The sequence below is a fragment of the Triticum urartu genome, chromosome 1A (assembly GCF_056163025.1).
Source record: "Triticum urartu cultivar PI428250 chromosome 1A, HENAU_Tu73, whole genome shotgun sequence".
NCBI lineage: Eukaryota > Viridiplantae > Streptophyta > Magnoliopsida > Poales > Poaceae > Triticum > Triticum urartu.
The window spans coordinates 252,950,737-252,967,760 of record NC_141873.1 but is presented as its reverse complement, the minus strand read 5'-3'; positions in this window follow the sequence as shown (position 1 = coordinate 252,967,760).

Genomic DNA, 17,024 nt, shown 5'->3' with positions numbered 1-17,024 from the left:
AAGCTTTTGGCCGTGACGCCGTGGTGGGATTCGTGATGACATCCGTCCTGTCATCCTGGCGGTCTTGGTCTTATTACACCGGAATGGAAACCTTTGGGTGATTCCCTAGGACTCTGCGCCTGTGCTTGCCTCCTTAGCACCAAAGAGGAAACCTATTGCCCTACGCCCACTGGCGCCCACCTGGCCTTGGTCTTCTTGGCTTGCATCACCCAAACCTCATGAGATGGGCGCTTGCGTAGGAATCTCCGCTCCTTAGGAGCCAAACTCGGGGGCCGCTCCCTCCGGAGGTCTTGGTGTAGTCCACCTCGCGAGGCTTGGCTCCTCGTGATGGTATTGTCTTGCTGATGCTGAAGGTGGGCTGTACCAGGCCGCCGATGGAGCCACGCCGTGGGCCGCAGATAGTCAAGTCTGGGTACCCTGGTTCCCAGAATGCTGACAGTCGCCCCCAGGCCCAAGGCATGCTCGGACTTGGCTTCGAGGCGAAGCCAAAGGCAAGGGCGAAGCGCCGCGGGCCCCAATCACATGCATGCCAAGTCGATGCATGGTGCTTGATGGGACGTGGGTGCCTCCACTCCCCCATGCTGCCTCGACAACCGTCCGACTTGACAACTGCCTGTCAAACAGGGCCTAGCCATCATTGCCCATTGTGCTCGTCCTCTGCTTCCTTCTCTTCCCTGCGAGCTTGTGCCTCCTTTTCCAGATTCCGCACCAGCGCCAATCCGCTTCTGCAACCATAGCTCCTAGGTTGACGAAGAAGAGGAAGGCCCGCGCGCCTGTGGAACCTTCGCCGGGGGCGGAACCCATGCTGGACCGGTCCACGGTGATCAACCAGGAGGGGCTGGACATGGTCGGACAGGCCCTTGCCGCCGATTCCAAAGAGTGGAAGGTGATAGTGGTCTAGCCTGCCTCCCGGGCCTTGGTTGACATGGGGGTCACCGAAATCCCCCTTCATCTCCATGCCCTCCTGGCCAGTCTAGTCCCCCGTTTCTCTGATTTCCTCAACATCGTGCTCTCGCATTATCAGATTCAGGCACTACACCTGGACCCCGGATCCATCGTCCTCCTTTCCACTTTCGCCTTCCCATGCGAGGCCCTCGTGGGCATTGCCCCATCTGTGGCCTTGTTCCACCATTTATTCTCGCTCCACCTGGTCGATAGCAAACAACGCTCGGGGTGCGTGTCATTCCAGGCGGTGGCGACGACCGCGGGTTCCGGCATCGACTTCACGCTCCGCCCGGATGTGAAGGTATTCTAGAAGCAATGGGTGTACGTGGACGCCATCGTGCGCAGCCCCCTACTTCTCCTCCTGTGAGCGCCGGCGGAGCCGAGCTCGGACTAGGGGCAAGCGGAGCTCGTCGATAGGTGGCTCATGCGTGTCTTGTCAAGGTTGGCCAAGCTAAAGGAGGCTGGGGTGATAGTGTCGATGGTGGTGAGGGATTTCGTCCGATGGCGCATCGCTCCGCTCCAGCACCATTCTCACCCAATGTGGGCCTTCACCGGCCCCAATGACCCCACGAGGCTTCAGGTGCCCTCGCTTCCTTCGAAGACGCTGCACGCGGTGCTCCAACTCCTGATAGGTGACCCAATGCCTGCCGCGATCTCCGCTGAGGGGTGCCTCTTGTACAACTGCTCAAACACGGGGGCCTTCATGGAGAAGACATCATGCCTTGATGAGTAGGGGCTGCTTCCCAAGGGCCACGAGGGGCCTCGCGAGAACCCCATATGGGTGGCTCCAATGCTTGTTGGCCCGGTGGCGCGTGCCCCTGAGGTGGTCGCGAGGGGGGGGGGCGGGGGAACGAGCGTCACCTAGTGCTCCTGAGGTGGCTGCTAAAGGGTAGGCGCCACCAAGTGCTCCCAAGGTGGCTGCTGAAGGGCAGGTGCCACCATGTGCTCCGGGGATCTCGGTGGCTCCCGTGCTTGTTGGCCCGATGGCGCGCGCCCCTGAGGTGGTCGCGAGAGGGGGGGACGAGCGTCGTCGAGTGCTCCTAAGGTGGCTGCTAAAGGGCAGGCGCCACCAAGTGCTCCGAAGGTGGCTGCTGAAGGGCAGGCGCCACCAAGTGCTCCCAAGGTGGTTGCTGAAGGGCAGGCGCCACCATGTGCTCCCTGGGTGGCTGCTGAAGGGCAGGCGCCACCAAGTGCTCCCAAGGTGGCTGCTGAAGGGAAGGCGCAACCAAGTGCTCCTGGGGTGGCCGCTGAAGGGCAGGTGCCACCAAGTTCTCCTGCGGTGGCCGCTGAAGGGCAGGCGCCACCAAGTGCTCTCGAGGTGGCTGCCCACAGACCCGCAGGCAGCACAGGGGAAGCCTCGTCCGTGGTTGCGACTGCTGCCCCCGCCACAAGGGGCAGCGTGCCCTCCTTCAGCATACCCCTTTCGAACGTCGGGGTATCCCACAAGAGGAAGGGGTTCGGATGCTGCCGTGGCAACGCCCCACGGGCCCTGAAACAGAGGAAGTGGATAACTGTAGATGAGTAAGTACCTTGCCCTTCTGGATTCTCGCATATTGCGTTCCCCTCTGACACTTGTCTTTCAGGGTCCCTTCTGTCGCAACGGTGAGCCCGCCCGGAGTGCAACCTCCGAAGGCTTCCGTCTGGGCCGTGACCCCAGACCCCTCGAGCTGGACAAGTGCGCATGAGGTGGTGCTAGTCCATGAGCCGAGGCCGCAGCTGGAAGACCATGGGCCCGCACTCCCAGCGCCCCACTCCCAGAGCAACTTTCGAGACTCGGAGGCCGTGTTGTGGGTCCCTCCATTGGTTCCTGCCGGTGGTTGGGCGACCCACACGAAGGCTTCGTCTTCGAGCGGCAAGACCGGATCACGCCCCACCCCGCCCGAGGTCCAGGGAGCGGTCGGAGGGGCTCCGGCCACCAGCCCCCTGCCGGAGCTGGGCAAGTCGTCACGCGTCCCTCGGGCGGACCAGGACGCGCAGGAAAGGATTGGCCAAGCACTCGAGCTTGCACGTGGACGTAGCGCCATTCATTGCAACCTCCTCCGAGAAGCGACGAGTGCGCTCGGCCGGCTCGGGGTAGAGCTTGCCAACATGGACTCACGCCTCGAGGCAGAGGACCTCCGCGTGGCGCGCGAATGGCATCAACTGAAGGTCGCCATCAATCTTGGGCACTTGTAGCATCAGCGTGCCCGCGCAGAGGCCGAGGGATATCTTCCACCCTCTTGGGAGGATTGTGCCCGCGCCCTGGAGGAGGCCCAGGCCGCGGACCAGCGCCGTGAGGCGGCCGAGGAGCGCCAGATGGAGCTCCAAGCCTTGAACGCCGCCCTTGAGCGGCAGGTCCAGGCGCACAGAGCCGCCCTTGCGGCACCGCCAGGCGAGACCCTCACCGACGTGGCAGGGGCTCAGGCACACGAGGAGGCGCTGGCACTCAAGGCGTTGGAGCATAGCCTAGAGCACGAGCGACTGGAGCTGATGGAGTGCCAAGTATCCATGGCCGAGGACGCCCTTGCCTCGCAGGAGGCAAGGATTCAACACGAGGCCGACCAGAAGGTGGCGGGGATTCGCCAAGCCCTGGTCAAAGAATACCACCGAAATCTGGGGCTCCAGGAGGCTCGCTTCAAGCAGCGGAAAGCCGAGCTGTAGGGCAAGGCCAATGCCCTCAAGGTGGAGCTAGCCGCGATAGAATGGCGCGGGAAGGCCATTGAAGATGCCCGGGCTGCCGTTGAGGCCGAGCAGTCTTCACTTCAGCAGCAGGTTGCAGGTGTCACATTCCTCATGGAGAGAGCTTCGGACGATGTGATTCATCGTCGAACATTGCACCGTGAGCGTTCCTTGATGCTCGAGGACCTCAGGGTTAGGTCGAACCGGGCCTTGGACACCATCTGTGAGGAAAGCATCACCCGCTCGTACGAAGCGAACTATGCCGGCTACCTCCGCATCTTCACCCAAGTCATGACCTGCCTTGAAGGCAGGGCCGTGAGGATGCACCAGCTCATCGAAGAGCGGAGCCGAGACCTCCTTAGGTGCGCATTCTCGCATGTCTTCAGCTACCTCCTCTATCTCAATCCAGACTTCGATGATAGCCCATGTGCCTGGGGTAACCCGGGCGATCTGGTGAGCTAGGTGGACGACGATGTGGACGACCTGATCAAGGAATTCGACCTTGCCGACGACGTGGCTATACGCTCAACCGAAGAAGGCGGAGCTGACGGTGATGATGATGATGGCGGCACCAGCGATAGTGCATCCCGCTAGGCTTGTAATTTCCTGGTTTTCCTGCCAAGATTTTCGGTATGGCCCCGTGGGGCGTGAAAGCATTTTTTGGGGTGGAGGCTCCCCTATAGTGTATGAAACGATGATGTGCCCTCTATATTAATTCTGAAATGTTCTGTCGTGAGCCGGAGGCTCTTGACTAGAGTAGTTGGCATGACTTATCTTTTGTGTTCGCGGTCTTGGACATGTTCTTATATCGTAGAGACACACTTCTCCTGGGGCAAGCCCTTTGGGGGCTCGCAAGATATCAAAGCCTCCTGGCGCGCCTGCTGGCTCGCTTGAGAGCGCCGCGCGAGGAGCCAATCGCCAAGCTTTGGCAAGGTGTGCATGTAGGCGGGCCTACGGCAGTTACGTCCTTGGCCCTGAGGGGTCTTGGACGCTGCTTGGGCTAGCCCAAGTGTGCGCACCACACCCAGCCCCCGCTCGCGGGGTGCTCGAGGGGTGAGTATCAGACAGGAGCCATGTTTCTTAACACAAACCGAAGAGCTAGAAAACACCGCGAAATCGAGAAAAAAAATTCCCCCTCCGTTTTAAGCGCGCGAAACTCCAAATTTCATTCCAAAGGCAGCAAATTGAGTTACAGAAAAAGGGCAAAGAAGACAGCCGCGTCCGGCGCCTACACTAGTCTTCTCACCAGCGCGGAGCTTCGTGCTTCCATTAGGCGTGGGCATATTCATCGGAGGACAGTGTCGACTGCCAGTGCGGAGCATGGTGCTTCCACTTGTACGTGGGTGGGAGCCCCCTTGAGGCCCTGGAGCGGCGCTCAGGAGACTCCGGGGCATGTACACCCCACTCATTATTACGTGAGAGTGTCATGGGCAGCGATTTGGGGAGCACTCCTTGCTCTTGGCGGTGACCCTGACCTGCGCATCCCCCAACCATCGTTGGGGTGTCTGGAAACCAATGACGAGACCAAGGGGCAAGGGCTATGATGGGGGCGGTCAGGTAATCGCAGACCCTCTACCAGGGGAAGGGCTTGCCGGTGCCTTCCCCAAGGAGGACCTACCTCTGGATGGCATGCGCCACTGTTGGGGTGGCGTCCTGCGCCGCGCGGCGCGAGGGAAGCTCTAGCGCCAGGCTCCCCCCGTGCAGCCCCAGTGTGTTCCACCCATCGGCTGCTTCTCCAAAAACGGCACCAAGTTGGGGTCTTGGCGCTTCTTCGGAGTGGTGTTTACGGAGAGAAAACGAGGGAAGACGGAGAAGGTGGATGGCACGACATCAGGTCAGAGTATGATGGCGCTAATGCCTTCGCCTCCTACTGGCATCCTGCCGCCTCGTCTTTCTGCTCTTCCCCTCCCTCCCTGGCACCATCATCACTAGCCTCTTTGGGTGATAGCCGGAGAGCAATGTTCCCTTGGTGCCTTTGCCTCTCCTCTAGCAGTCTTTCGGCTGAGTTTGGTGGATGACTCCACCGGTGCGAAAGCCGGGGCTTCTCGCTGATCCTGGAGGTGGTGACCAAGGGACCGCCGAGCCGCTCCCCTTGCCCCTCCTTCGCAGCCTCACCACTCCCAATCTTGTCATACCGCATCTGGCAGGCCGTGACAAGACCGAGATGGGCTCTTGCTTGGGTGCTGTTCCCAACCCTCTTCTCTTCCCACCGCAATACCTAGTGGTGGGAAAATGAAAAGAGGGGATTACGGGGCACTTATCTTTTTTCAACCTTAAACTTGTAGGCACTTGCCAAATTTTAAGTCAAATAATGCAATCTCTTGAGTCCATATTTGTGTTATGTAAGGTCTGTACTTTTTTGTCAGCATATTAATGAAAAAGATGAACCTTGCAGGGACTCGCGCATGTATATGTCCATGCAAAGGTGAAGTGCCTCTCTATCTTTAAATAAACGAGTTTGCCCCGGCAGGCTATCCTGTTGGTACCCTCTATTTTGCTGCCAGGGAACCGAGCCTACCGGGCATAAATGAGGGACTAGCCCCCACCAATCTTTTTTCATAAAAGGCCACCTGCGGCCATCCTAGCCGAAGCAGCACTCAAGTTAAAGGATGGGAGCACCCCAGTTTCAAAAAGTGACGGGGTTTTCGTATGCACAAGTTTTCACTCACAGAACACATATGGACAAGAGATAGAACTTATCTGTTTGGCTTGGCGGAGATCGCAGTGTTGGTTCATCTTTCCAGCTCCCTTTAGAGGCCAAGTTCTTAGTAGGAACATGCAGATGGAAATGATGCAAGATGCGATCTTATCTATATGCAATGCTTATGCATGCAACACTCATGAAATGCTTATGCATGCTTGCAACTTGTCTAGGCCCCCAACGCTTCGTTTATGTTTCTGCTGCTCAGGGTCTGCGCCTAGCTTTGTACAAGGGGTTACATGCAATTGAGGCAAGGCCTGTATAAAAGGGTGGCTGCCGGGTAGGGCCCGCCAGCCGCACCTTACGGGTAGAACTTGTGGAGACGTTTAATGTTCCATGAGTTTTGCAATTGAAAGCCATCTCCGGTCTCCAGACGGAGTGCGCCAGGTCTGGTGACTCGCACTACCCGGTAAGGGCCTTCCCACTTTGGCGTCAACTTGTTTGCACCCTTGGCGGACTGAACGCGCCTAAGGACAAGGTCTCTGATACGTGTCCAACGTATGTATAATTTATGAAGTATTCATGCTGTTTTATTATCATTGTTGGATGTTTTACAATCATTTTGTAACAATATCATATCATTTTTTGGGACTAACCTATTGACCCAGTGCCAATTGGTGTTTTTTGCTTGTTTTTTACATCGCAGGAAATCAATATCAAACGGAGTCCAAACACCGCGAAACTTTTTGTGGATTTTTTATGGTCCAGAAGACTCCCAATGGGCCAGAGTAGCACCTGGGGTGCCCCGAGGGGGGCACAACACACCAGGGCGCGCCTAGGGGCCCAGGTGCGCCTAGGTGGGTTGTGCCCACCTCGATGGCCTCCCACAGCCCCTCTTTACCCTATAAATTCCCAAAAAATCTAGAAACCCTCGGGGGTTAACCTAGATCAGAAGTTCCGGCGCCGCAAGGCTCTGTAGCCACCGAAAACCAATCTAGACACCATTCCGGCACCCTATCCGAGGGGGCATCATCACCGGTGGCCAACTTCATCATCCCAACGCCCACCATGATGAGGAGGGAGTAGTCCACCCTCGGGGCTGAGGGTTTGTACCTATAGCTATGTGTTTAATCTCTCTCTCTCGCTCTCTCTCTCTCTCGTGTTCTTGAGATGTCACGATCTTGATGTATCGCGGGCTTTGTTAATATATTCGGATCATATGGTGTTTCCCCCTCTCTATCTTGTTGTGATGAATTGAGTTTTTTCCTTTGAGATTTCGTTGTTATCAGATTGAACACTTGATATATGTCTTGCAATTGAATACTCGTGGTGACAATGGGGTATCGTATTGATTCACTTGATATATGTTTTGGCACTCATCTCATGGATTCCGGAGGTGACATTGGGGTAATCTATACACAGGGGTTGATGCACGTTCTTGTCTTTGTTTCTCTGGTACAAATCTTGGGGCACTCTTTGAAGTTTTTTGTGTTGGATTGAATATTATGAATCTGAATTTGCTTTGGTGTTATTTTAGTACGAACTCTTGGTTAGATCGATCGGAAAGAATAGCTTCGTGTTATTTTAGTATGAACTCTAGGATAGATTGATTGGAAAGAATAACTTTGACGTGGTTTCATACCCTACAAACAATTCCGTCTTATGTTCTCCGCTAGATAGGAACTTTGGAGTAACTCTTCGTTGCACGTTGAGGGATGGTTATATGATCCAATTATATTAGCACTGTTGAGAGATTGCACTAGCGAAAGTACGGACCCTAGGCCTCATTTTTAAGCATCGAAATACCGTTTTTGTGCCCGTTTACTATTTGCTACCTTGTTGTTTTTATTTAATCAGATTATAAAAATATATTTCTACCAGCAATATTACACTTTTGTCACCATCTCTTTGTCGAACTAGTGCACCTATACAATTTTCCATTGTATTGGGTGTGTTGGGGACTCAAGAGATTTCTTGTATTTGGTTGCAAGGTTGTTTGAGTGAGACCATCTTCATCCTATACCTCCCACGGATTGATAAACCTTAGGTCATCCACTTGAGGGAAAATTCCTACTGTCCTACGAAACTCTGCGCTTAGAGGCCCAACACGAGTCTACAAGAATAAAGTTGTGTAGTAGACATCAGTCGCCTTCCTCAAAACACCGGGCATGAACCCTGCGGCTGTGATAGCGACACAGGGCTTGCTGGTAGCGTGCATAACATGTAGCAGCCCGGAGACGGCTCTCCTCGAGTAGCATAGTGTCGTCACGCCGGTGCTGACCTTGTGCTACTTCATCGTAGGCAAGCACTCGAGGCGACCCGTAAATCAGTTCCGTGGGGATAACTGCTTTTGCCCCATAGACTAGGGAGAAGAGAGTCTGCTAGGGTAGCTCGATATGGTGTCATTCTGAGGGACCAGAGGACTACCGACAACTCATCGATCCACCACCTGTCGTGCTTCTGCAGTGTATCAAATGTTCTTGTCTTGAGTCGTCGCAACACTTCAGCGTTCACCCTCTCAGCTTGTCCATTGCTTTCGAGGGTATGAACATATTGCATGAAGGTGCGACTCGTGAACTGGGTGCCGTTGTCAGTGATGATCCTTGCAGGAACTCTGAAGAGACACAACAATTCTTTCAAGAACTTGATAGCTGACTGGTAGTCATCTTTCTCATGGCAGCTACTTCCGGCCACTTTGTAAACTTGTCGATAGCAACAAACAAGAATTCAAAGCCCCCTGCAGCTCAGGGGAAAGGGCCGAGGATATCGAGCCTCCAGACCGAAAGCGGCCATGACAAAGGGATTGTCTAAAGAGCTTGTGCAGGTAGGTGGATATTTTTGGAATGGAACTAGCAGGCTTCACACTTGGTGACTAGCTCGACGACATCTTGGATGGCTGTGGTCCAATAGAATCCTTGCTGGAATGCTTTCCCAACTAATGCCCTTGATCCAATGTGGGAGCTGCACATGCCTTTGTGTATCTCTGCCAGCAATTCTTTTCCTTCTTCCCGGCAGATGCACTTCAACTTTACACCATTGGGCCTCCTTCTGTACAGAGTGTCATCGACAAACTAATACATACTAGCCCTCTGGGCTTCTCTTTCAGCTTCATCTTGCTCATCAAGAAGTTCTCTAGTTTGGAGGAAATGGACTATGTGCCTTGCCCAAGTTGGAGCCTGGGGCTCGGCAACGAGGACTAGCGGCACCTCCTCATCTGCGGGAGCGCGTTCCTCATTCGCGGGGACCATTGGCCCGGCTGGAGGGTGGGGTCCGGCAAGTGATGGGGAGTTGTTTCTAGCAAGGTCCCTGCCAGGAGCCCTAAGAGGCTCTACCGGGAGAGGTTTACTGGAGTCCAACTTCCTCCTCTTCCTGGCCATTGTTGCTGGGGATACAGAGGGCTGAGTAAGATGGAAAACAAAAGTTCCTGGTTCCACAGGAAGCTTTTGCAAAACACACTTTGATAGATGATCAGCTATGTTGTTTTCCGCACGAGGTATGTGCTCTGTTTGCAATCCGTCAAAGCACTCCTCCAATCTCCTTACTTCCTCAACGTATGTCTCCATCAATGGACTTTAGTAATCTTTGTTGACTTTTCTCACCACAAGTTGTGAATCTCCTCGAATAATCAGTTTCCCGATTCCCAATTCTGCGGCAATCCTGAGCCCGGCAAGAAGTCCTCCATACTCTGTTGTATTGTTGGTTGCCTCCTCGCGGGCAAAGTGCATCTAGATGACGTACTTCAAGTGCTCCCCAGTGGCAGCAACGAGAAGCACGCCAGCCCCTCCACCTTGCAGGGAGAAAGCACCATCAACATACATGATCCATTCTTGGGGTGCTTCCTTGCCGGGGGTGACTGGTTGCAGCACTTCTTCATCAGGGGTTGGCGTCCATTCTGTAATAAACTCTGCTAATGCCTTGCTTTGAATTTTTGATGTGCTCTCAAAATTCAAACCAAAACTGGAAAACCCCAAAGCCCATTCCACTATTCTATCGGTAGCCTCAGGGTTTCGAAGTATCCTTTGTAGTGGAAAGCGAGTGATAATCGTAATCTCATGGACTTGGAAGTAGTGGTGCAGTTTCCTTAAGTCCATGATGAGACAAAAAAAATCAACTTTTGCATGCCAGAGTACCTTGACCTAGCCCCCAGTAATAGGGAACTAACAAAGTACACTGGGCGCTGCACCACTTTCTTCCTTGCCACATCCTTGGGTTTGCCCCTGCTGCCGTGCTCTTCTTTGCCTTGTTCCTCATCCGGTCCTGCCGGGCTCGGCTCACATTCTGTTTCCTCTACTTCCCGTTGTGCCACTAAGGCTGCACTGACCACTTGATTAGTCACTGCCAAGTACATCAACAACGGCTCTTCTGGTTTGGGTGCGACCAAAGTGGGCACAAAGGATAGTTAGTCCTTCAACTCTTGCAAAGCCGCATCTGCTTCCGGGGTCCACTTCATGGGTCCTGCCTTCTTCATGATTTTGAAGAACGGCAAGGCGCGCTCGGTAGACTTTGAGATGAATCTGTTAAGCATGGCAACACATCCTGTCAAGCGCCTCACAACTTTGACTGTCCTGGGTGTTTGGATATGCCCGATGGCCTTGATCTTGTCGGGGTTGGCTTCAATCCCATGATGGCACACGAAGAACCCAAGTAGCTTGCCGGAGGGAACGCCAAACACACACTTCTCCGGGTTCAGCTTCAAGTTGATCTTGCGGAGATTAGCAAATGTCTCCTGCAAATTTTGGATGAGGGTTGCTTTATCCTTGGTTTTGACCATAATATCATCCATGTAAGCCGCAATGTTTCTGTGCACCTATGGCTCAAAACCAATCTGGACTGCTCTTGCAAAAGTGGACCCGACACTCTTTAATCTGAAAGGCATGCGCACAAAGCAGTACGTACCACATGGGGTGATGAACAAGGTCTTCTCATCGTCTTCCTTGGACATGAAGATTTGATGGTACCGAAAATATGCATCCAAAAAGGAGAGCAAATCACAACCTGAAGTGGAGTCCACGATCTGGTCGATGCGCGGCAAGGGAAATGGGTCCTTTGGGCAAGCTTTGTTGAGATCTGGGAAATCTATGAAAAGCCTCCATTTCCCGTTAGCCTTGCGCATGACTACTGGGTTTGCTAACCATGTTGGATGCAGTACTCCTCTCACCAATCCAGCTTCCTCAATCCAGCTGCCTCAAGCTTCTTAGTCTCTTCTGGAATAAACTGCTGCCTCTCCAAGGGCGTGTTCCGAACCTTCTGCTTGACGGGTCGGGCATGTGGGAAGATAGTAAGGTGGTGCTCGATTACCTCCCTGGGAACACCGGGGATATCAGATGGTTGCCAGGGAAACACATCGATATTCGCCCACAGGAAGGCAACGAGTGCGCTTTCCTATTTGTCGTCAAGGGTGGCGCTGATAGGGAAGCTACCATCAACGCCAGCCAGCCCTGTCGGGACCTTCTTCACTTGTGGTGTGGCAACCTTAGATCTATTGCTGTTGGAACTCTCCGGCAAGTCATCGACAGGCACAACACACTTTGGAGATGTACGCTTCCCGGATCCCTTGCTGGTGTCCCTGTTATCTTTCTTCTTTCCTTTGCTTTCCTTGGCAGGAACTGCCGTTGCCGCAGCCTCTGCCGTGACTGCGTCCCGATACATCTTGTCCATGCAAATTATTGCGTCTTTCTCATCTGATGGGATGGCAATGACTCCCACTGGCCCTGGCATCTTCAAGACGTTGTATGCATAGTGAATTGCTGCCATGAATTTTTCCAAGGCTAGGCGTCGAGGGATCCCATTGTATGGCAGGGGGAGGTCGACCACATCGAACACAACCTTCTCAGTCCGGTAGTTCAATTCTCCCCCAAATGTCACCGGCAACGTGATCTTTCCCTTTAGATGGCTCCTACCGGGATTAATTCCTTGGAACGTGCCAGTGACCTCTAATTCCTCCTCTGCTATCTGAAGCTTGCTGATCGCCTTTGGGGAAATCAGATTCAACCCGACCCCGCTGTCGACCAACATCTTTGTGACCTTGAGGTTGTGAATTTTTGGAGAGACCAACAACGGCAGGCACCCTACCGCGGTGGTGCGGTCAGGGTGGTCCTCTTCGTCAAATATGATGGGCGTGCGTGACCATTTAAGCGGCTTTCAAAACTCTGACGCTGGCTCCATGGCAATAACACCACGCGCCCACTGTTTAAGTTGGTGGTGAGTGGAGTGCAAAGATGCACCCCCGTCAATGCACAGGGCGTCAGTGGCCTTCTGGAATTCCTGCTCGCTGGTTTCCTCTTCATCCCCTCCAGCACTCTCATCATTGCAAACTTCCTTCTCACGGCCCCTGACAGGTTTTCCTTGGTTCCAAAAGGCCTTTCCGGGGTGGTTTGCTTCACCGCCTCAGCCCTTCCCGCCAGTGCCATTCTGACCATTTTTCTTGTCACGCTTCTCATACTCTTCCCTCCGCTTCTCGACGAGCTTCTCTACCAGATGACACCCTTGGAGATCATGGCCCTTGGTTCGATGAATCTTTTAATATGGCCCATCACCTTTCCCAGCTTTCTCGGCAGCCGCAGCCTCTTGGCAGTCAGAGCATGCGGTAGCTTCCTTGCTGGGGGCTTCGGCCTTAGCCTTCTTGCCGGTACTAGGAGTGCCTGATCCTTCAACTATCATCACTGCCTTATCCTTGCGCCTCTTGTTGCGCTTCTTATTCTTCTTCTTCTGACTGGTGGATTCATCGTCATCTTCCGAGTCGATGTCGATGCAATCCTCCTCTCCGGGAAGTTTCCTCCCTTCTTCCACCCGAGCACACTTGTCCACCAAGGTGTAAAGCCCCTTCACGGTCTTGGGCAACTACACGTTCATCTTGGAACGTATTCTGCGGTTACGCACATTGCACTGGAAAGCTAGTATTACTGCTGCTGGGTGGATATCTAGGATATTCCTATGGACTCTGCTGAATCTCTGCAAATACTTCCATAGAGTCTCTCCTTCTTTCTACTGGAGAAGCTGCAAGTCATTGGGCCATCCCGGTTCTTGATGGCCACCCGTGAAGGCGCCAATGAACTCATGGCACAAGTCAGCCCAAGACGAAATGGAGTTCTCCGGCAGGTTCATCATCCAGGACCTCACATTGGACTCGAGCACCAAAGGGAAGTAGTTGGCGAACACCTTCTCATCTCTTCCCCCGGCAGCTTGAACAGTGATGGTGTAGATGCTCAAGAACGCTGTCGGGTTCAGCCTCCCGTCGTACTTCTCGGGTATCTCTGGCTTGAACGTGCGAGCGGATGGCCAGCGGACTTGCCGTAGCTCACGAGTAAAAGCAGGGCACCCAACCTCGAAAGGCAGGTATCCGCCATCCTCGAGCATAGGCTCATCAACATCGGGGCCATCGCACCCATTAGGAGGACGGTGGTCATCGCGGTGTTGCTCAATGATGATGTGCGTGCCTCCCCTCCGTCGGTCCTCTGGGGCTTGCCGTTGGCCTGGACGTGCTCATAGGTCGGAAGAGGCCATCGAGACATCGTCAGGTTCTCTATTTCGCGGCTCTCGCACTAGCTGCCATGGTGGGGACTGTATAGTGGGGGTGCCCCCTTCCGTACGTCCAGCAACGCTGGCTGTTGTCGTCGCTTGGGGGGGTTGTGGTGGGTCAGCCCGCTGTGAGCCCCCAGCCTTGGCGAAGCAAATAAGACTTTGGATGGTGGCCCTCCACTCAGCCATCTGATCGGCTGTCGGCAGGAACCTCAATAGTAGCTGGGCCCGTGCCATGGCCTCAGTAGCGGTGCTTGGCATCCGTGACGATGACGTAGACTGCGCCGTTGCCCGACTTCTGATAGTGCCGGCGGCGGCGATGACGTGCCCTCGCTATTGCGACCCAGCTGCTTGGATGGCTCGATGACGCGGTGAAGGCGTTTGAGGGCCAGCGGCTTCGTTGGGCGCAGCGGTGGGGTCGACCCGCTTCGGGGGAGGTGTGCGCCCTGCAGCAGTGCCCGCGCGGGGACGGCCGGAAGGTGGCGATTCGCCCCAGACCTAGTACCACCACTGTGGTTGTGCCCTTCTGTGAGGAGAAGAGGTATAGATGGCACAACCCCTTCGTTCATACCTCGCGGAGCATGGCCACCGGGATGTTGCTGATGCTGCTCTCCTCCGGTGCCTCCCGCTCCTGCTTCGGCTGCGGGGGAGGTGGTTAAAACGCCGTCGGCGCCGACCACATCCCGCGCAACACCCACGTCCTCCTGCGCCCCCGTGCCCTCCGTGGCGTCGACGGCCGCGGGCATCAGAGCCTTCGATGTGGACGGGTGAGCTGTGGCACCAGGCTTCTTCTTGGGCGCCATGGTCGATGGAGCCATTGATGACGAAAGATGGCGATGAAGGTGGAGCGCTGTTCATGCCTTTGGGTGTGCGCAAGTGATCCCCCTACCTGGCACGCCAAAGATGTCACAGGAAACCACGGCCACCTATGGGACCAAGAGCCCCTTTCTGGTTCAGCGGGGGGATGGCACGTTGCACAAAGAGCGGAAAAACATGGAACAACATGACAAAGATCACACGGGCGATTTTACCCAAGTTCGAGCCGCCGTGAGGTGTAAAACCCTAATCCTGCTTTGGTGGATTGATGGTGGAAAAATGGTGGTGAGCGCAACCCACTTGCCCGGCAGGGTTGAATAGGGGCGAGGGAGGCTACGCGCGTATGAGCGTGTGGAGGTCTAAATCCTCCAACCCCTTCTACGGTTGCCTTGGGCCTCATTTTATAGATATAAGGGGTTACCACAGTGGCAAATCAGTCATTATGCACTTGTTAGATAGCAAATAGTGCTATCATACCTAAGTCTTCAGGCTGACAGAGCGCATTAAATGCGCCGCTCAATGTCACATCACCGCTTGCCCGGCAGGGGCTGTCGGGCAATTTTGCCAGCTTTGTGCCTGCTTGCTTGACACGTCACAGGATGGGTGTCACTTCTAGGTGTTTTCTGTAGGAAGTGGTTGCCAAGTGGTGGATAGCATCCACTTAGTCATCTTGGAGCTTGACACCGCACCGATCGACGACTTGGGTCGTGATGATGTGGTGCGGTGGAGTGGTTCTGCCTCCGTAAGCCCCGACATGCCTGCTCGGACGTCTCGAAAGCTCGCTTCTGAGGGAACCCCGTCCTTGTCGGGCTCTCTTGCCCGACAAGGGAGGCTTTTTCCTTGGTGTATCTTGCTTATATAGCTCCTCTTGGTATTCTCGATCCGCATGTTCGATTCTTCAAAGGGCTGGTCTCTTGTGCTTCAATCTGATCTTGGAGTTGTGGTCTCGTCCTCGTGCCTGTGCACAGTCTAGGCAACATACCCAAGGTTTGTTGCACTGACACCGTTCGAACTAACTGGATGGATGTAGAAGTATAGGAGGATATACCCCCAATCTCTGCATCTGGACTATGCATGCGACCATTTTATTAATTATTCATAAAGACCTTACAAAGTAATACATTAGTAAGCCTGAAGCTATCATCTTGGGAACCCTTGTTGCTACTCCTATCCACTTGATGAAGGGGTGCCCAATGTCCATGCTGAATACCAAATAGACGTCGCAAAAGCCTAATCATCTAAAGTCGGATGCCCCAGCCAGGCCACAGTGTTAGAACTGACTCACACACCGGTCCGACACACTCTCAGAGGCCACTGCATCCATCCTCCACCAATCCATATCCAGAGTAGGTACTGATGCACCGACCATGGCAGGCATTGCCATCGACGCCATCACGGTGTCAGACAACATCAACATCCTACACATATCCATCCACATGCGCCCGTCGCAGAATCTCCGCATCGCCATGCCACCAAGATCCGTTGTCGGCCATGCGGTAGAGGTAACACCGCTCCTCCTCTTGACCCTTCTAGCCAACACTTGCTCCAAAACAATGCCCTCATGTCCGGGTACACAAACAAGGGTGTATGTTTCCCCTGACTTGTGCATGGACAGTGAGCCTCCGACCCGGCAGCAAATGCTAGACAAGGGAACAATTGTTCCAACATCCAAGAGCAAGGCCAAGCAAGAGAAGTATCTCTTTATGAGATCAAAGAGTGGATCAAGAAGACCAAGACAAACAAAGACAGTGAGATGTCACCTTGGAAAAGCCTCCCTTGCCAGGCAGGAGAGCCTGTACGGGTTGAGGCCGCCCCAGGGACAAGTACGAGATTTCCCCGGCATGCTTGCCGGGTCCACTAAGGGCAGATTTCCCGGCCAAGGCACCACAACTCCAACGCACGACGACGCAAATCAGTTACCAGTGCGGTGTCGAGCTTCTAAGTGATTAAGTGGCTTCCATTGAGCACGTGGCAGTCATTTGGAAGACAGATTACCTTCATATGACACCCGTCCAGAGGTGTGTCAAGCTGATAAGCAGAAGATGATTAAGCGGCATGGCAGGCTTGCTGAGCTGAATCCTCAGTGTGACACCTAGCAGTGCATTTAATGCACTTTGTCCTAACTACTAGAGTTAGGTCTGATAGCACAGTTAGCTATCTAATCGCTAGACAAAGACGGTTTTGCCACTATGGTCACCCCTTAAGCTATAAAAGGAAGTCCAAGGCAATAGAGCAAAGGATTCAGACCCTTGCATACTTGTATGCGTGTAGTTGTTCTCCCCGAGGCGACCTTGACGGGCTTGAGCATTGCGTACTCGTCGTGTTCCTCCTCTCAATCCACCAAAAGCAGGAGTAGGGTTTTACGCTTCTCCACGGCCCGAACCTGGGTAAAAACCGCCAACATCACCACCGTCGTGCTGTTTCATGGCTTCTGCTCTTTGTGCAA